Below are 21,731 nucleotides of genomic sequence, written 5' to 3'. Positions count from 1 at the left end.
AGACTAAACAATTTAAAAGGTTATACCCTTTAAAATATAATATAGATCACTAACAATAGATACAAAACTCAATGAAAACTCCCAGCCAAGTTAATAAGTACAACATAAATGTACAAGTTCACAATAAACACTTAATCAAAACATCAACAGGAGTAAACGATGTTCTGCAAAACATCAAGTACACGGTCTCTATTATAAAGTCCGCAGTTAAACGGAACTGTAATCAAACTCCCCATGCCTCCGACCACAATCTACTTTTCAACCACAATTTTCCCCAGTAGGGGGTGCACCGTTCCTGGAGATACTGCAATACCAGGTCGATGCGTGGAGTGGACGGAGCAAGCCCCTATTCCATCTCCCTGTTCCAAAAATCAATTTAATATATGGTCCCCAGATAGGGGACGTATCAGATATTAAACTGATAAGAACAGATACTACACTTGATCTTAGCCAAAAGGCCGAGAAGCGATAAAAAAAACAGCCCATGCCCAGACTCAGATGAACGTCCGACAAAATAAGCCCCTTGACGGGAGTGCTGTGTACCAGCATTACGGAGTGACAGAAACACCAAACCCAGCTTCAAACGCGCTCGTTTACGCACAACTCAAATATTCAAATACATAGGCCGCCCATATCGAAAAGGCACTACGAATCGGAGCTCGCGTACCCCAGAATGCAACGCGGATTCAGAACCTCTCACTCTGGCCACCAAACGTCATCAGTGAGAATACATTTTGGCAGCTAACTCCGAATACTCCGCAACCTTAGACGTTTGCCCTGACTACGACAAAGACTGGCTGAACACAAGCAACCGGGGCTCTTTTAATAAAGCGCTCATGCGGCGATCCTTGTCCGATGACTGCCATTCTACGTATACACAATACGGAAGTATCCCTCGGTGTTCTCGTAATACATAGAGTTAGTACCAAGATACTCGTACAGGTCAATTTTAGTCAGTTCCAGCTGTCCCTCTCTGCTTTCCTATGCCGTTCACTGCAGAGAAAATACACGCGTGTGCACACCTCCTCCCACAGAGTGGGGATTTCTCCACAGTGCCGGAGGTGGCCGACCTCCTCAGCCAAACTCTCACTACATGCACGCGCAGGACCGCCGACTCTCGTGCCTGCGCCGGCACGCTGGCTGCACCTGCGACGCGCGGTGTCACGCTCTCTATGCAGACCCACGTGTTGTAATGCTGATCGATCACGTGAGCCGTCTCACATTCATCATCGCACAGTTCATCTGCGTAGACAAGGGCGAAGATTTGCTGTCAATGTTGGTCGGGACCAAATCAGCCCAGAAACCCCCTGCCTCCCCAAACACACACGACGTTACAACCGTCCATACCTAAATCTACGCACTTCTACTTCACCCGTACAACAGAGTGAAATGTTCGCTGGTACTTCTTGAAAACACCCCTAAAACGTTACACACTTCCACACGTTAACCCACTGACTGCAAACTCACCACAGCCCATTAAGTTACACCCGGGATACCTAACGCGAACCAAGCTTTTGTTTGACCACGCTAAAAGTCGGTAGCTGGTCCGGTATATCACCGTCACCGCCACTATACCAGCCCCTGCAACCAAACACACCTCAAAGACGAAGTAGATTCGGTCAATAAACCGCTGTCTACCCAAATGCATGCGTTTATTTTTTGCTAGATTATTACAAATAAACACGCAGTCAGTTGACAGACATATCGCTCTAACAATATGGCCGAAGGGCGGCACGTTTCACTCTCCCGGGATCTAATCGCCAAGGGCCCAACGGAAAGATGCCTACTTGTTAAAAATAGGAATTTGACATGTTAACATTTAAAATAAAAAACACAACACCAGCCCTACTGCTCATCTAAGATCTTTGTCAGGAATGTGCAGATTTATTGCGAGTCGCACGAGGCCCAGAGGCTGCGCTTCGCCTACTAGGCCGATATTGAATGTCTGCGCGAATTCGGCTACAATTTAATTCCCAAGCTAATAGTAAAAAAAAAATGCAAATTTTACTTCTTACAGACAGCTACAATTTCCAGACAACCTTGTCTGGCTACCGAACCATTTCGTTTGAGAAGTTTATCGTTCTGTGGATTTGAAGTTTGTACCGTACCAAGGAGCGCAACAAGAAACACTTCGCAGGACACTTTTATCGCTCCAGAAAAAACCACCAAAAATCCCAAAACAACACCTTAACCAGCAAAAAGACTCCTAAAATCTTACCTCGCTCGAGGTGGCCAGACACCGGTGCTCACTCGACAGCGACCGCGGTCCAGCGTAACCTTCCGGGGCCTGCCGGCATTTCGCATTTCAGCGTGATTGATTGAGGCCGACTCAGACATGGATTCGTCCACCTGCTGTCCACCAAATTATTCGAGCTTACAAAGGACACAAACGAGTTTGATGCAACATAAAATGCTATTATATATATATATATATATATATATATATATATAAACCTTCCGAAATTGGCGACCAAGAGAAAGGTGCGGTCGAGCGCGGGAAGGAGGAAGTACTGTAGGTCTGGTCAATCGATCTTTTTGCAGCTGACGTCACATTCGCTATATCCGCAGTGTATTGTGGGTCGAATCGCCATTTTGGGTGTATACAACTCTTGAGCGAGCATTTGCATGCGGCATTATCTTTGGTAAGGTGTTAGGACCCTCGTAACGTGTGAAAGGCTGTCATACTAAATCACATGATAGAGATGGCAGAAAGGTGGACCACAACATGAGATTTTTTCAGTTTCCCACTTGGAAAAGAGGATACGGACAGCAGGTAGAGCAGGTGTTGTTATATTTGTGCTGTATAAATTACTTTGGGCTGGGCTAAAAGGAAAAGATTCTAGCTGAGGGGGGGGGACATCTTATACAAAGCCACCCTGCCACAGAATGCCCCCCCCTTGTCTAACTCTGGCTGGGAAAATCCTACATGAATCAAACTTGCACCAGATACTGATATTTACTCCTTATTTGTTCTGTATAAATTACTTTGGGCTGGGCTAAAAGGAAAAGATTCTAGCTGGGCGGGCATCTTAGAGCAAGCCACCCTGCCGCAGAATGCCCCCCCTGTCTAACTCTGGCTGGGGAAAACCTACATATGAATGAAAATATGGAAAGGCACGTTAGTCCCTGGACACACACTACAAAAAACCTGTATATCAGAAATAAGAACATAAGAACTATACAAACGAGAGGAGGCCATTCGGCCCATCAAGCTCGCTTGGGGAGAACTAAACTAATAGCTCAGAGTCGTTAAAATCTTATCTAGCTCTGATTTAAAGGAACCCAAGGATTCAGCTTGCACTACATTATCAGGAAGGCTATTCCATACTCTGACTACACGCTGCGTAAAGAAGTGCTTCCTTAAATCCAGCTTGAAATGTTCTCCCGCTAATTTCCACCTATGGCCACGATTTCGTGTATTTAAACTAATGCTGAAGTAACTATTTGGTTGAACAGCATCCAAACCTGTTAGAATCTTATATACCTGGATCATGTCCCCCCTCAATCTCCTTTGCTTGAGACTGAACAGATTTAGCTCAAGTAACCGTTCCTCGTATGACATTCCTCTAAGACCAGGAATCATTTTTGTGGCCCTACGCTGCACCTTTTCTAAGGCCACAATGTCCTTTTTAAGATATGGTGACCAAACCTGCACACAATATTCTAGGTGAGGTCTCACCAAGGAATTGTATAATCTTAGCATTACCTCCCTTGACTTAAACTCCACACACCTGGAGATATACCCCAACATCCTATTGGCCTTTTTTATTGCTTCCCCACACTGGCGAGAATGGGACATGGAAGCATCAACATACACACCAAGGTCTTTCTCATGATCAGCTACCTTTATTTCAGTGACACCCATGAAATACCTGTACTTTATATTTCTGCTCCCTAGATGGAGTACCTTACATTTATCGACGTTAAATTTCATCTGCCAGGTATCAGCCCAGTCACTAATTAAATCAAGATCCCGCTGTAGCTGCTGAGCCACTAATTCAGTATCTGCTACACCACCCACCTTGGTGTCATCTGCAAATTTCACCAGTTTACTGTATATATTGGTATCCATATCATTTATGTAAATTAGGAACAATAGTGGTCCTAAAATCGAACCCTGCGGTACCCCACTATGAACGCAAGCCCACTGTGACATTGTGCCTCTTATAACTACTCGCTGTTTCCTATCTGTTAACCAGTTATCAATCCAGGTCGCTACGGTACCTAAAATACCAGTCGCTTTGAGTTTAAGTAGGAGCCTCTTGTGGGGGACAACATCAAAAGCCTTTTGGAAATCTAAGCAGATGACATCATAGGCCTTCTTATCATCAACTTCCTGAGTAGCTTCCTCAAAAAACTCCAACAGATTTGTTAAACAGGATCTACCTCTTCTAAATCCATGCTGGCTATCCCGCAAAATGTTATTGGAGTCCAGGTAATCTATCATTTTCTCTTTGATTATAGCCTCCATAACTTTACCAGTTATACAAGTTAGACTGATTGGCCTATAGTTAGACAAATTCCTTCTATCCCCTTTTTTGAAAATAGGCGTTATGAAGGCGTGCTTCCAATCAGAAGGTACCACACCTTCAGATAAGGAAATACATGGAAATGTCACTAAAATGACAAAAACTGACTCTAAATGTATCTGTGTGATGCAAAATAACAAATAAGACAGAAATGTAGTAATGAGTGAAGATGAAATTGGGGTAATATGATCATATTTTTTAGTTTTGGTGAGGACTCTGGCTGCTGCATTCTGGACCAGCTGGAGTTTATTTAATGACCTGGATGAGCTGGAGAATAAGACGTTACAGCAATCGAGCCTGGAGGTAATAAACGCATGAACCAATTTCTCTGTATCTTGAAAGGAGACCGTGTTTCTTAACTTGGCAATATTGCGCAGGTGAAAGTAGGCGGTACGGATAATGATTGAAGCATGTGCTTCGAACAAAAGATCAGAGTCTAAAATAACACCAAGGTTTTTAACAACAGTGCTTGGTGTCATAGGTAGTCCCTCCAGATTGACTGTGATGTCCGATAGTTTACTTCTGGTGGCTTTAGTGCCAGTAAAAAGAACCTCAGTCTTGTCTAGGTTCAGCTGGAGGAAGTTGTCTGAGATCCACTTTTTGATATGCATTAAACGTTCTTCCATTCTCTGAAGTTGCTATCTATCTTCTGGTTTAGCCGATATATATAATTGTGTATCATCTGCAAAGCAATGAAAGCTAATTCCATACTTACGAATAACTAAGCCTAAGGGTAACATGTATAGTGAAAATAGTAGGGGAGCTTGAACTGAACCTTGTGGCACTGTATCTGACCTTGACATGTTCTGAGGAATCACTATTTAGATTTACATACTGATAGCGGTCTGACAGGTAAGACTACCTCCACCTCCCCATTTCCCTCACGTTCGCCGCTTCATACCCCCACTGTGAACAGGTGGGTCTGTGACCAGCGCCCTCGTGGCTGCAGGACCGGATGGCTGTTTGTCTATGCTGGACTACCTCCACATCCCCATTTCCCTCACCTGTTGCAAGTTGTGCCTTTTCATGTTTTAAGGTGAAGTGACCATGTGCTTATATTGCTGAGGTGCTTTTTTTGGTTCCTACAATGTCCTCCCCACTGGAGTACAGTCTGGGGGCTGTTTTTTTATTCTCCTCCTCTCTCCTCATGTTATTCTGTCTACCCCCTACTGTGATGTTTGTGTATATGTATGGTCGGGTTGATGGCCAGTTTTTTCGCTGGTACTTGTGACATAGTGTATTGCAATAGCAATAAAGGGTTCTCATCATCATCGATTAGAGATTGGTCTATAGTTTATCATTTCAAAGGGATCCAAGTTTGGTTTCTTCAACAGAGGTTTAACTACTGCTAGTTTAAGAGATTTTGGTAGATGGCCGATGCTGATTGAGGAGTTAACTATTGCTAGTAGTGGTTCAATCAATGCCGGAAGCATCTCTTTGAATAATTTTGTTGGAACAGGGTCTAGCAAACAAGTAGATGAATTTGAAGATAAAATTAAGGACATCAGTTCTGACTGGTTAACCCGGGTAAATGCTTCAAATAGGGTGGCTGCAGCATTAGCACACGCCGTGTCGAGGCCAGAGAATGAAGTTATCAGAGTATTCAAAATGTTCTGTCTAATTGAGAATATTTTTTGGTAAAAAAATTTCATAAAGTTGTCACTGAAAAATAACGCGGGCACACTTTGAGCAGTGGCCTGGTTAGTCAGCTTGGACACCATAGTAAATAGGAATCTAGGATTATTTTTGTTTATTTCAATTAGTTGTGATAGATACTCTGATTTAGCAGCACTAAGAGCCTTTTTGTAGCTACCCATAGCCTCTTTCCATGCTAGTTCGAACACCACTAGTTTAGTTTGACACCACTTACGTTCTAATTTCCGTGTCTCCTGTTTTAAATTACGCAAGTGGTCATTATACCAAGGAGCAGTTTTATTCACCCTGGTCTTTATTATTTTTAATGGAGCAATTTTCCCTAGGGTGGAATTAAGCATAGATGCTAAATACTCTGTAATGCTATCAAGCTCAGCAGGATTCCACATTAGTTTGATTGAAAACGATAGCTCAGGGAGATTATTGATAAAGTTACTCGCTGTATTTGACATGATTGTACGTTTAGTCGGGGGGCTAATATTTTGAGCAAGGTAAATATTGAACGTAATAAGATGATGGTCAGAGATAATACTGGACTGAGGCAGTAGAGTCACATTATCAATATCAAGACCAAACGATAGGATTAAATTCAGGGTATGGCCGCAGTTCTGAGGCAGGGATCATGTTCGTTGTCTACCTGAATATTAAAATCCCCCACGATTATTGCTCTCTCAGTTGGAGTAACTAGGTCTGAAAGGAATTCTGCAAATTTGACGTCAAATGTTAAATATTCAAATGTCAAAATTAAATCAGATGAATAATTGCATTTAACATTGTAGAGCTCCCAACATTGCGCCCCAAAATCTTTTGATAGTCTTCAGATTTCATGATGCCTTGCACACAGTCAAGGAATCCAGTGCCAAAGGCAGCAAAACCTCCACCATGTTTGACTGTAGGTACTGTGTTCTTTTCTTCGTAGGCCTCATTCCATTTTCTGTAAACAGTAGAATGATGAGCTTTACCACAAAGCTCTACCTTCATCTCATCTGTCCATAAGATGTTCTCCCAGAAGGCTTCCTCAAGTACATTCTGGCAAACTCCAATCTGGCTTTTTTATGTTTCTGTGTCAACAGTGGGGTACTGGGTCTCCTGCCATAGTGTTTCAGTTCGTTCAGATGTAGACGGATAGTTCGAGCTGACACTGTTGCACCCTGAGTCTGCAGAACAGCTTGAATTTGTTTAGAAATTGATTGGAGCTGTTTATCCACCATTACGACTATCCTTCATTGCAGTCTTTTATCAATTTTACTCTTCAGTGCCACATCTGGGGAGATTAGCTACAGTACCATGTACAGTACCAAAGAAAACTTCTTGATTATGTTGCGCACAGTGGACAAAGGAACATGAAGATCTCTAGAGATGGACTTGTAGCCTTGAGATTGTTAATATTTTTCCACAATTATTGTTCTCAAGTCCTCAGACAATCCTTAAACCTCAAAGTAGTTGTTTATTATGCCTTTTTACATTCGAACCTTAAGTTATCATTCACAACCTCCTGTAATTCATCACAAATGTAACGGTAACTTTTTCATTAAAACGTTACAGTAATGCTTTTCTTCTCGACAATGCTTGTCTGTCGCTTTCAGTCGCCAGAAGGGACTGATTTATTTGAAAGATATTTTTGATACTTTGTTGAATCGATTATGCTGAAAATTTTCTTTACTGTCGTCGTATGATATAATACGGCATTTAATTTCATACTCTGCACCATCACGCTTGGAAATGATCTGACATCCACAGACCAAAAGTCACCAAAATTTCATGACTCACTCTAAACCCCGTTTGTGCATTACAGCTAACAAGTCGTATTGCAAGTCGTCACGCCAAAAGGAAAAGACTCTGGAGTGGGGGGGGGGCATTTTATAGCAAGCCACCCTGCTACAGAATGCCCCCCCCCCGCCTTGTATAACTCTGGCTAGGAAAATCCTACATGCATCAAACTTGCACCAGTTACTCATATTTATTACTTATTTGTGCTGCATAAATTACTTTGGGGGGGCGGCATGGTGGTGCAGTGGTTAGCACTGTTGCCACACACCACTGGGATCCGCGTTCGAGTCTCCGCCTGGGTCACATGTGTGTGGAGTTTGCATGTTCTCCCCATGTCGTCGTGGGGTTTCCTCCGGGTACTTCAGTTTCCCCCCACAGTCCAAAAACATGCTGACGCTAATTGGAGTTGCTATATTGCCCATAGGAGTGCATGCGTGAGTGACTGGTGTGTGAGTGTGCCCTGCGATGGGGTGGCCCCCCATCCTGGGTTGTTCCCTGCCTCGTGCCCATTGCTTCCGGGATAGGCTCCGGACCCCCCGCGACCCAGTAGGATAAGTGGTTTGGAAAATGGATGGATGGATGGGAAGTTGATCAACTGCCATTATATCACAGAAATATTTTTACACAGTTCATATTTTCATATTTTTATGATTTCATATTTTACTTATTTCTTTTACATTTTTTGTTTGTTTGTTTTACATTTTGTTCCATATTGCTGAAGCAAATCTGGCAAATAAATAAATAAATCACTTCAAAGTTTTTCTGACAAATTTTGAAATCTGTGCCTACTGTAACACCTGAACTGATGTGTACACCAAACTATACAATTTAAAGTGTGGTATTATAGTTTCTTGCATGTCCATGATTAAGTAGAATACATTACACAATACATTTTTACTAAAGGAAACTATGTGACATTAACAGGAAAATTGGTGTGATTTATTCGATTAAATTATAATGTGGACATTTTAGATCTATGTAATAGGCCTGCGCCATAAAATGGATTTTATTTGATTTTGACAATTTCGCATCAAATTAATTATCTGTCTCGCGATAGGTAAAGTTTGACACTTTTAGAATGGAACCAATAATATTATCCTGTACCAAATCAAGAGGCGTCACCTATTCTGTATGCAAAAGTTAAACTTTGCTGATACACTACAAACTGAACAGAAGAATAGTTGTAATGGATCCCACCGTCTTTAACATTGTTGCCTATAAGAGGCACAACAAATATCCGAAGGGCTTTTCAAAGGCCGAAAAAAAGGAGCTAAGACATAAAGCTTCAGGCTTTATTTTTGATGGTGCGTTAAAGTAATATCGACGTATCATCTTGTAGATGATTAACACGGTGTTAGTTAATGAAGAAAAAAAAACACGTTGCATAGCCATATGAACATCGACATGACATGGAAAACCGTGTATTTTATTACCAGTAGTACATATGTTGGATGTCACTTTCCCATGTTTAATTATTTTTTGGGGTATTTTTCCATTGAGCTTGCTTTACTATAATTAACAGTAACAGAGCCTCTTCTGTAATGGTTGCACATGTTATTCCTTCAGTTTGATCAATTTAATTTGAAAGCAGATAAAATATGGGATCCTAATAACATACTGTATAAACTATTTTTTTATCTTCATCAGTTGCTACTGAATATTAAACAAATGTTGATGGAATCATGTATTAATCTTAAAACAGGAGATGTGTTGTACAAGGTCAGTGGAACCAAAGGGGAAAAACAAAGTTAAAGTGGTTTGTGGAGCTGAAGAGGCCAATTTGATTTTCACAGAATTCCACCCAGTGCTGTGGGAGCTCACACAGGCCAGAGAAAAACCAGGGATGCAATTGCTAAAAGTTTTTCTTGGCCTGGTATGACTGCTGACATCAACAAATGGGTAAATAACCAAAGAAAGCTGCTTTGATTATTTGTTACAGTCTGTCCCATATTTTCACCATGTTCAAAATTTTGACCGGCACTGTGGAGCTGATAAAGTTAAGTTTTAATTATATATTTTTCATACAGGTTTCAGAATGTGTAGCCTGCCAAGCTGCACCGCGTATTATTAAACAGGAGGTGAAGTACACTCCTATAAAGGTAGCAGTCTTTTAAAATTTTAAATATAATTGACTTGTTGTGTAGGCCAGAAACAAAACATCTAAATATTTGAAGTGTTAAATGAGTGTCACATAATAACTGTTATTTTTAAGGTTACACACCCATTTAAATTGGTGGGAATGGATCTAATAGGGTAATTGACAATCACCAAAGGGGGTATAAGTACATCTGCGTTATGGTGGACTACCTGACCAAATGGCCACAAGCTTACCCCTTAACCTCAAAGCGGGTAGAAGAAGCAGCAGAGTGTATCCTCTGTTTCTTCTGTCAGTTTGAGGCTCCAAAAAGAATCCTCAATGATCAGAGGAAAGAATTTGTTCATTTGGTAAGTATTTATGTGTAAATAATATAAAATTACCAACTCATTACAACATTTCTGTCTTATTTGTTATTTTGCATCACACAGATACATTTAGAGTCAGTTTTTGTCATTTTAGTGACATTTCCATGTATTTCTGATATACAGGTTTTTTGTAGTGTGTGTCCAGGGACTAATGTGCCTTTCCATATTTTCATTCATATGTAGGTTTTCCCCAGCCAGAGTTAGACAGGGGGGGCATTCTGCGGCAGGGTGGCTTGCTCTAAGATGCCCGCCCAGCTAGAATCTTTTCCTTTTAGCCCAGCCCAAAGTAATTTATACAGAACAAATAAGGAGTAAATATCAGTATCTGGTGCAAGTTTGATTCATGTTGGATTTTCCCAGCCAGAGTTAAACAAGGGGGGGGGGCATTCTGTGGCAGGGTGGCTTTGTATAAGATGTCCCCCCAGCTAGAATCTTTTCCTTTTAGCCCAGCCCAAAGTAATTTATACAGAACAAATAAGGAGTAAATATCAGTATCTGGTGCAAGTTTGATTCATGTAGGATTTTCCCAGCCAGAGTTAGACAAGGGGGGGGCATTCTGTGGCAGGGTGGCTTTGTATAAGATGTCCCCCCCCCTCAGCTAGAATCTTTTCCTTTTAGCCCAGCCCAAAGTAATTTATACAGCACAAATATAACAACACCTGCTCTACCTGCTGTCCGTATCCTCTTTTCCAAGTGGGAAACTGAAAAAATCTCATGTTGTGGTCCACCTTTCTGCCATCTCTATCATGTGATTTAGTATGACAGCCTTTCACACGTTACGAGGGTCCTAACACCTTACCAAAGATAATGCCGCATGCAAATGCTCGCTCAAGAGTTGTATACACCCAAAATGGCGATTCGACCCACAATACACTGCGGATATAGCGAATGTGACGTCAGCTGCAAAAAGATCGATTGACCAGACCTACAGTACTTCCTCCTTCCCGCGCTCGACCGCACCTTTCTCTTGGTCGCCAATTTCGGAAGGTTTTTTTTAAATTAATATATATATATATATATATATATATATATATATATATATATATATATATATATATATATATATATAATAGCATTTTATGTTGCATCAAACTCGTTTGTGTCCTTTGTAAGCTCGAATAATTTGGTGGACAGCAGGTGGACGAATCCATGTCTGAGTCGGCCTCAATCAATCACGCTGAAATGCGAAATGCCGGCAGGCCCCGGAAGGTTACGCTGGACCGCGGTCGCTGTCGAGTGAGCACCGGTGTCTGGCCACCTCGAGCGAGGTAAGATTTTAGGAGTCTTTTTGCTGGTTAAGGTGTTGTTTTGGGATTTTTGGTGGTTTTTTCTGAAGCGATAAAAGTGTCCTGCGAAGTGTTTCTTGTTGCGCTCCTTGGTACGGTACAAACTTCAAATCCACAGAACGATAAACTTCTCAAACGAAATGGTTCGGTAGCCAGACAAGGTTGTCTGGAAATTGTAGCTGTCTGTAAGAAGTAAAATTTGCATTTTTTTTACTATTAGCTTGGGAATTAAATTGTAGCCGAATTCGCGCAGACATTCAATATCGGCCTAGTAGGCGAAGCGCAGCCTCTGGGCCTCGTGCGACTCGCAATAAATCTGCACATTCCTGACAAAGATCTTAGATGAGCAGTAGGGCTGGTGTTGTGTTTTTTATTTTAAATGTTAACATGTCAAATTCCTATTTTTAACAAGTAGGCATCTTTCCGTTGGGCCCTTGGCGATTAGATCCCGGGAGAGTGAAACGTGCCGCCCTTCGGCCATATTGTTAGAGCGATATGTCTGTCAACTGACTGCGTGTTTATTTGTAATAATCTAGCAAAAAAATAAACGCATGCATTTGGGTAGACAGCGGTTTATTGACCGAATCTACTTCGTCTTTGAGGTGTGTTTGGTTGCAGGGGCTGGTATAGTGGCGGTGACGGTGATATACCGGACCAGCTACCGACTTTTAGCGTGGTCAAACAAAAGCTTGGTTCGCGTTAGGTATCCCGGGTGTAACTTAATGGGCTGTGGTGAGTTTGCAGTCAGTGGGTTAACGTGTGGAAGTGTGTAACGTTTTAGGGGTGTTTTCAAGAAGTACCAGCGAACATTTCACTCTGTTGTACGGGTAGTTATCCAAAGTAGAAGTGCGTAGATTTAGGTATGGACGGTTGTAACGTCGTGTGTGTTTGGGGAGGCAGGGGGTTTCTGGGCTGATTTGGTCCCGACCAACATTGACAGCAAATCTTCGCCCTTGTCTACGCAGATGAACTGTGCGATGATGAATGTGAGACGGCTCACGTGATCGATCAGCATTACAACACGTGGGTCTGCATAGAGAGCGTGACACCGCGAGTCGCAGGTGCAGCCAGCGTGCCGGCGCAGGCACGAGAGTCGGCGGTCCTGCGCGTGCATGTAGTGAGAGTTTGGCTGAGGAGGTCGGCCACCTCCGGCACTGTGGAGAAATCCCCACTCTGTGGGAGGAGGTGTGCACACGCGTGTATTTTCTCTGCAGTGAACGGCATAGGAAAGCAGAGAGGGACAGCTGGAACTGACTAAAATTGACCTGTACGAGTATCTTGGTACTAACTCTATGTATTACGAGAACACCGAGGGATACTTCCGTATTGTGTATACGTAGAATGGCAGTCATCGGACAAGGATCGCCGCATGAGCGCTTTATTAAAAGAGCCCCGGTTGCTTGTGTTCAGCCAGTCTTTGTCGTAGTCAGGGCAAACGTCTAAGGTTGCGGAGTATTCGGAGTTAGCTGCCAAAATGTATTCTCACTGATGACGTTTGGTGGCCAGAGTGAGAGGTTCTGAATCCGCGTTGCATTCTGGGGTACGCGAGCTCCGATTCGTAGTGCCTTTTCGATATGGGCGGCCTATGTATTTGAATATTTGAGTTGTGCGTAAACGAGCGCGTTTGAAGCTGGGTTTGGTGTTTCTGTCACTCCGTAATGCTGGTACACAGCACTCCCGTCAAGGGGCTTATTTTGTCGGACGTTCATCTGAGTCTGGGCATGGGCTGTTTTTTTTATCGCTTCTCGGCCTTTTGGCTAAGATCAAGTGTAGTATCTGTTCTTATCAGTTTAATATCTGATACGTCCCCTATCTGGGGACCATATATTAAATTGATTTTTGGAACAGGGAGATGGAATAGGGGCTTGCTCCGTCCACTCCACGCATCGACCTGGTATTGCAGTATCTCCAGGAACGGTGCACCCCCTACTGGGGAAAATTGTGGTTGAAAAGTAGATTGTGGTCGGAGGCATGGGGAGTTTGATTACAGTTCCGTTTAACTGCGGACTTTATAATAGAGACCGTGTACTTGATGTTTTGCAGAACATCGTTTACTCCTGTTGATGTTTTGATTAAGTGTTTATTGTGAACTTGTACATTTATGTTGTACTTATTAACTTGGCTGGGAGTTTTCATTGAGTTTTGTATCTATTGTTAGTGATCTATATTATATTTTAAAGGGTATAACCTTTTAAATTGTTTAGTCTTGAGTTGATTTTGTCGGTGTCTACTGTTGAATTTGTCTGAATTTAATTTAATTTTACAATTTAAAATTGTAGCTTAGTTTTAACATTCAGGTTTGTAAAGCACTGTTTCCTGTACTGATGTCCAATGTAATTACGTACAGAGGCAAGCCATACGGCTTCCTAAATGTTCTGTAAGTGGGTTTGGTGGTTTGTCTGACATTACATGCAATTCCACAGTTCAGCCACAAGATGGCTGCAGTGATCTTCGTGGAAACAAAGTGTGATGCGCAAGCATGATCTCGCTGTCAGAAAAGCTTGCGCAGGGGCCTGCAGCAGAAATAGTTTGGTACAGTCAAATCAGCATCAGAGCCAGTTAGCACTGTTAATTCAGCAGCGGTCTCCATGCTACAGGAGAGAACCTCATGTCCAGTGAATGGTATTGTTTTCTGCCTCTGCTGTCTGTGTGCCTTGTGATGGACTGGTATCCTACACCCTAGGGGTTGTGACCTGTGCTGTTCTGGACAGACTGCAGATACCTGAGGTGCTCTTCCACTGCAGCAGATACCATGTTTTCGGCAATTTCCCTATTACAATTACTTTGTGTCAATCAACCTGTGCCTAAAGTGCTAAAGTCACTGGGGACCTTTGGAGCAGAACTTGGAAATGCTTTACACAATACAACTGCCATTTTGAAAGAAAAGTTTGACTCGGGGGAAAACGGTGATAAACTAAGCGAGACATGTTAAAGTAATAATAATGGATTCATGGACACAGGAGGAGAGCTTTTTATTGCAATTTGGTCTTGGGAAGAGATGCAACATCTGAATGGTCTGTCAAGAAACTAACAAAGCATACACCTGGGCTGCATATTATTGAAAAATTTTCTGAATTTTCAGAAGAAAATGTAGTTTTGTTGTAATGTTGTTGTTAATTTTTAAAGCAAAGAGTTAACATAAATTTCACACAAACCCATCTAGGTGTGATTTAAACAGGAATGAAAATGATTATCGGTGTTTCCCCTAGGTTTACAGCTTTGGGTGGGAGGGGGGTGGGGCAGACGGACACCAACAGGATTCATGGTGTTCATGTGTTTTTTAATGCCAGCAGTCAATGTAGCAACTTAACGCCAGAACATTTCTTTTTATGACAATTAAGGCCTGGGAACATTTAAAAAGACACATTTTTGTCTACTTTTCAGGTGGTTGGTAGTTTAGTTACTGTTTTCAGGTAAACAGTTTACCCCTGCGTCAAAACTAAATTCCTTTCTCATATAGTCAGTGCCCCAAAATGCATCGTCCCTATGGCATTGTGTGAGCACTGCAAGTCAAAATGCCTAGATGTTTTGTCACTATGGCAGAGGTCTAGCTAACAGAATACAATTATGTATAAAACTGAAAAAAGGATTTTACAGTAAGAGCAGCCTCCAGTTTGACATCACACGCACTGTGCTCATACTGCCAAGGAAATTAACCATTTTTATTCACACACACAAAGTAACTTCCGTACATTAGAGCAAATAAAAGAAAATGTGTACAGTGTTCTGTACATGTATGAAATATAAACAGAAACAAGAAATTATATCTAGCATACAGTGTTGTAAATAAAGTTTCACAACTACAGTTGGACTTTCACTGGTCGCTGTCGTCACCCTCCCTCTCCTGGTCACCATCCTCATCCTCCTGGCCATCCACTTGCTGCTCTCTGTTTGCCCATAGATATTTGTCCACATCGCAGCGGATATTTTCCCTTGCGATGCAGCGGGGGAAGAAACGGTGTGAATGTCTCAAACATCCTTTACACTGATCCCCTGTGATGTCCAGATTGAGGAAAGGAGAGTATGGTGGTAGTAGCTCCATGAGCGTCCTTGAATGGGTAATGAACCAGGCCCTGGTGAGTGGGCCACGGTGGAAATTCACATTGTCCCACACAATCTCATAATGTGGTAGGTGAGACCCTTTGAGACCGCTCTCATTTTCTGGGACCAGATCAGTATAAAGACGGTCCAAGAAAATGAGGAGCTTTTGAGTGTTGTATGGGCCTAAACTGGGGATGTGTGTGGCCACACCATTCTCAGATATGGCAGCACACATTGTTGAATTGCCCCCTTGCTGGCCTGGGACATCCACCGTGGCCCGCTGGCCAATAATGTTACGGCCACGTCTTCGGCCCTTGGCCAGGTTGAAACCAGCCTCATCGACAAACATGAGGATGTGAGGTGTTTCATTTCCTTCTAATGCCATTATTCTCCACAACAGAGTAAAAAATAATCAATCATATAGAGCAGTTAGAACAATCCTATTACTGTTGTTTATATCTAAATTTTCTATGTTCTCCTCCACAAGTTCAATATAGCCTACTACTGGCCACTACTCCAGTGGCTCCAAACCTGGGGTACAGGCCCAGGTCAGGCCTTTTGACAGTTTTTGGAGAAATACTGAATACAGTTTTCTGTTGCAGTTTTTAGGCAAAATGCTGTAGTCAGATAAAGCTGGATTTTGAAGGTAAAGAGGATACTGAAACCCCCCCCAAAAAACTGGGAAGCACTGCTTACTGTAATGTTACAATGTTAGACAACCAATAACTGACTTGCATGCACATACTGGTACCGCAGCTCTTTCACTCTGTCAGAGTTCCTCTTAAATAGTACCCTGTAAATCTACTTCATGGTCATCTGATGCTTCTTCAATACCCATGGTATGTTGTTAACTAATTTTGACAATTGAACAGACTATTGTGCATATGATGTCTTACACAATGGAATGATGCTGACATGTTTTGGAGAGAACAACCATTAGACTGAGAATCAACTAATCGGTTTACATCAGCAAGATCTATTTGGGAAATGTGCTAAATGTGAGCTCATTGTGCTAACTGTAGGCTACTTGTATATAACCATTTGCAAAGATGCACTGAGACGCTTGTGACGTGTACTAAGACATTTGCAATTTGATGAAATCAATGAGAAATGCCATTCTGTTGTGAACAATTGCAAGGTGTTTTTGGAGATTTGTCCTTGTTTTGAGTCATTTCTGTTTCAAGAAATGAGCCAAACCAATGGAGAAACTGTAATACCAGGTGTGAACAGGGCCTAAGACAATAGACCATGTTTGATCACAGCCGGGCAGCAGCCACAAGTTAAAAGGTCAAGAACAGGCCAGTGGCGATATACAACTCATCGTTGATCATCCTACCTTGTGGCAGCCTGACTGCTAAGTATCTGCGCTGCAGTATACAATTAACCACTGAGGTATTTTCTAAACTATCTTGCATCCCTGTGCTCAGTGTTTAATAGTCAGTTTGATATTATGGTAAAGGTATCCAGTTGTATGCACTGGTTTGTTTCACGTACAAATTTTCAAGCCAGAGTTGAATGTGTTTTTTCTCATGTTCTGTGTCCTAACATCCCTCAGCATTCTGTTACTGGTAATGTACAGTCCTCTTCCTGTCTGGTTGGGTGGTTCTGCAAATGGTGACGTGCAAGGCATTCTGGGATATCCTGAAGGGGGCGATGGCACGCAAAATGAAAACAGTACAGCTCACATGACGGCAGATACATACAGCAAAGCAAAAGTACTTTGGGGAGTACTTGTTCAGAATCGCTGTAGGCTGAGATTTGCCCATATGAATGGAAAACCGTGAACTGAACACACTTGCTCTGGAGAGACATGCCGTCTGACTCGGAGAGCAACTCATACTTACCTGGCAGGGGAGATACCATGATCAAGAAGGTGGTTCACCCAGGGCGAGGCTCAGCCATTGCACTCCGGTTGTGCTGACCCCTGCGAATTCCCCAAATGTGGGAATCTCGACTGCATAATTTCTGGTAGTGGGGGACTGCGTTCGCGCTCTCCCCTGATCACTGGTAGAAAGATAGATAAGAGGGTATTACAACATGGGGGTGCTGTTTTACCCAGTTCTCTCTTCAATGTGGATCCTTTTGTACTTTTATGGGTTCTTGGTACATATATGGCACCCTCATAAAGGTTCTTTGATTGGGGAAAAAGGAAGGCCAAATTAAATTTTCATTTAATTTGGCATGTCAATTGCCTAATTTTCATGGCTCAGATATGCTGTTCATTTATTACTTTTTTTTCCTTCAATTGATATCACACTGGGTTTATAAGTAGTAACAAGCTAACATTTTATTAGCACCTCAAAAGCACAATAAAAACACTGTTTTTGAGCCTCGTTAAAGGCATATACTCACTTCATTGGAAAGAAAGTACTCTTTCCCATACCATAAAAGTACTCTTTGAGTTCTTGTTGCAGGAAAAAGTTACAGCTCAGAAGCTATTGAAAAGATCCTCTCAAAGGGGTTAAAATGGCATGTCTAAGCTCTGGAAGGAATGTGTAATTCACTAAATTTCCTCACAGCAACTTTAGAATTAGAATTTACACAAGCCTCCAACTGCTCATCAAAAGTTCTTCAATTTGCATAAATGGCGACACGATTCCAAACTCCCAATTTTGTGACTAATACGAAAAAAGAGAGATGAACCTCTGCAAGCTAAGGGGAGAAAATGCATGCACGCACACACGAGCCTGTGCACACGTGCGCACACACACACCACTGTAGTGCCCCGCCCCATCTTTTAACATCGTTTAATACTGTTGATGTTTTAATTGTTTATTGTGAATTTATACATTTATATTTTATTTTAACTTGGCTAGGAGTTTTCATTGAGTTGCGTATCTATTGTTAGTGATTTATATGATGTTTTAAGAGGTATAACCTTTTAGATCTTTATTTGTAGGCATCTTGTTGAATTTGTGTGAAATTTTCTTTAAAACTGTTGCTTAGCTTTATAAGGCATGTAATATATACGTTTGTAAAGTGCTGATCCTTTTCTGATGTCTGTCTAATGTAATTATTTAAAGATGCAAACTTGTGAGTCCTATAAGGGTTAGTTTTCTGGTCAGACTTGTAGAGGTGGACATTCTGTCATGCTCCCACACACGCATCACCTCAGGGACACTTCAGGGAGCATCTCCACACTCCAATGGGACGCCACACAAAGACACGGCCGCATAAAAAGAGGTCCGGGTTTGGCAGAGAACCCCTGACGTAGCCAGGACACTGATGGGTAAAATCACATGCGGTCTGATCAGTGTGGTCTCTCTAGATTTGAACGGGTGTGAACATCCCTCTTTCTGTGTCCTCTTTGAGGCAGGAAATGTCGGCTCATGGGATGCTGTTGGGGTTTTCCCACAGACGCACCCAACCCCCCAGCTCAACCTGGGACATAGCAACAGAATATTACTTAAATACACATTTATGCAAAGAGTTGTACTTGTATAGTTATACATGCCCACACAGCATATCACTGCAGAGTGATGCACATTCTCTTTACCATCTGTTTGCATGTATATGAATATCGCTTACAGGGGATTCGCTTTGAATTGGCTCCACAGAAGAGGTGCTGGGCAGAGGCTCCTTGATGGGTGAAGATCTGTAGGTGGGTGCCCGAGAGACGCAAGACTGCTGGGTAGAGGAAGAGGACTTGGCGGAGGACAATGTCTGGCTGGAGCAGGTTGCCTTGGACGCTTTGGTGGAAGAGCGTGAGGTGGATGAAGACTGGACACTGAAAGAGGCCTGGATGGAGGAGGGCATCTTGGCAGGGGAGGATGCCTGTGGCGTGGAGAGCGCCTGGACAGTGGAAGACGCCTGGCAGGAGGATGCCTTGGTGGTCGAGGATGCCTCGGGCTTCGGCGTCTTGGACCTGCCCAGTTCTTAAAATCACAAGGAAAGATTTTCAGTGTACCTAGCTGAATAATTTCACATTTTGAAAGATGTCTGAGGTAGACATTAACCATGTCCGCCAACAATTACCTCCTTCCAAATTCCTCATTGTCAAAGTCATCCAGCCATGTGGAGTCTTGACTAGTGGAGCTCAGTTTCTGGCAAGAAAAAAAAAAATGATTTTTTTCCCCAAGTAATCAACAATGCAAAAGAGCAGTAATTGCAACAATTTACATTTACTGGGCATGTGCTGCAACTTACTTGGTTCTTCCTGTCGTTTATGTATTTCCTAAATCTCTTTATTGTCACACTTGTTGTGTGACAGGTGTATGTAGCCATCTGCTCACTGAACTGTTGGCCTTCCGGATAAGCTCCCCCTTGTCACCGCTGAAAAACTCTGGCCTGTCCTGCTGCCTTGAGTGCTGTCGGTCCAGTGGTTCTGGATTGTGGCTGTCCTACGAGGGTTTGCCGCCGCCTCTCTCTGCTTGTCATTGACACTGCAATTACAAGCAACATGTTATAATTATTGGCAAAAATCCTCAGCAAAAAAGCAGCATGAAATACAAGTATAGATCCTTAACCTTAGTATAAATATTTTTAGAGGAAAACTGCTTTCAGCAGCTAAATAAAATGACACTTAAGCGTAAATGAAATTAAAGATGAATGCAGTTTCATAAAATATACTTACTACTTCATGTAGCCCGCATCATTTGCCACAAGCAAGCAGAACGGTGCATGTTCATGCTGGTCAAATGGTATGACCAACTTCCCCAGGCACTGCTGGCCGGATGGTGCTGAAATCCCTTCAGCACAGAGGAGTTTTTCGGAATAGGCGAGAGCAGTGGACTGGTGCAGCAGCTCACTTTGGGGTTTGGGGATGGTCATCTTTTCTTCGTACATGCGTGCTTCTTTAGTCGCTACAAGCACTGCCTGTTGGCGACTTGCTACAGCACTGGGGTTCACAACCTGGATTGCTGGTGCTGCCATTTTTAGTTTACCTGGAATGTAGTGGAAATGTAGTTTGTAACGTCATTCCTACATTTCAATCTCCCTGAGCGTGCACGTTCAACCAGAAACCCAAATCCCACCACACACATCAGACACTTACTTCTATAAAATATAAACTATTTTCAGACAATCACCAATTTCGAAACGGTACTGTGCTCTGCATTTTGCATATATAACATGGAAATAACATTTGTGGTGTTCAGATCCGCCAGATCCGGGAACAGTGCAGCGAGTATTCCAATCATAGCGATCATTTACATCACGATCAACCATGAATACCCTCATCAACCGCAAAAATGATAAATTAACGGCCGTTTAAAAGTGTGAAATTCCATCAGAAACGAATATGTGACTGAAGCCTTTAATATCTGCTTACATTAGCTCCAGAAATATTCCCACTTAATACTTTGCCATCATCTAGCAAATAACCAAGGAGTTACTGTATATTACAAGCGCTTCTCCTACAAATGTATTGTCGAAGCCGTTCTGATTTTTTTTCGGCATGGAAAGGGCATTTACATGACATTTAATAATCGGCTTATTGCGTTTAATAAGATAATCAAACGTAAAACCGACGCTGCTCTGATGCTTATTCAGTCATATGCAGTGCTGTGTATACAGTTTATTCTGTGCATCCCGTTTATGCTATTCAATCCAGCGCTAAACGGGTAGTGGTGTTATAACAACTATTATTCTCTGCCTTACTGGTATTTTAAATGTAATCCAGATATTACTGTATGACCTAGATCGGTTTATTCATACGCCAATCTGTCGGATTCTTGCATTTACATGGCATTTGAGTTACTGACCATACACTATCATAATTATTAACAGGAAACTAATCAATTTACACTTACCGTAGGTAAATCTCGAAATCCACAGGAAGAACATTGCTGTGCTGAAACTCTTTGCTTTCTTCAGTCAGCTGAAAACGCCACCACTCATGCAGAAAAGTTGCTCAGTAAATGAAATTATTCTATGATATCTCAGTGATTTATTTGCGGCAGTCAAATTCCGAGGGGAATGTCACGTCCAATCGGATTAGTGGGCGGGAGTTGGAGAATGCCGCATGCTTAGTCTACGGGCAAATTTTGCC

General features: G+C 42.3%; 1 protein-coding gene and 3 non-coding genes across 4 annotated transcripts in view; 2 read left to right on the top strand and 2 right to left on the bottom strand.

Moving 5' to 3' along the window:
* The window catches only part of LOC125715606 (uncharacterized), a 150,274-nt gene that overhangs the window by 123,426 nt on the left and 5,117 nt on the right, over nucleotides 1-21,731 (bottom strand). The window lies entirely within an intron of this gene.
* On the bottom strand, nucleotides 280-470 carry LOC125716105 (U2 spliceosomal RNA). Its single transcript, XR_007384264.1, has one exon. It is a non-coding gene; the product is annotated as a U2 spliceosomal RNA (small nuclear RNA).
* Nucleotides 13,439-13,629, top strand: LOC125716104 (U2 spliceosomal RNA). Its single transcript, XR_007384263.1, has one exon. It is a non-coding gene; the product is annotated as a U2 spliceosomal RNA (small nuclear RNA).
* Nucleotides 17,579-17,742, top strand: LOC125716094 (U1 spliceosomal RNA). The gene has a single exon (XR_007384253.1). It is a non-coding gene; the product is annotated as a U1 spliceosomal RNA (small nuclear RNA).

This window comes from Brienomyrus brachyistius, chromosome 20 (assembly GCF_023856365.1).
Source record: "Brienomyrus brachyistius isolate T26 chromosome 20, BBRACH_0.4, whole genome shotgun sequence".
NCBI classification, from domain to species: Eukaryota; Metazoa; Chordata; class Actinopteri; order Osteoglossiformes; family Mormyridae; genus Brienomyrus; species Brienomyrus brachyistius.
This window is presented reverse-complemented; position numbering and strand designations above follow the sequence as displayed.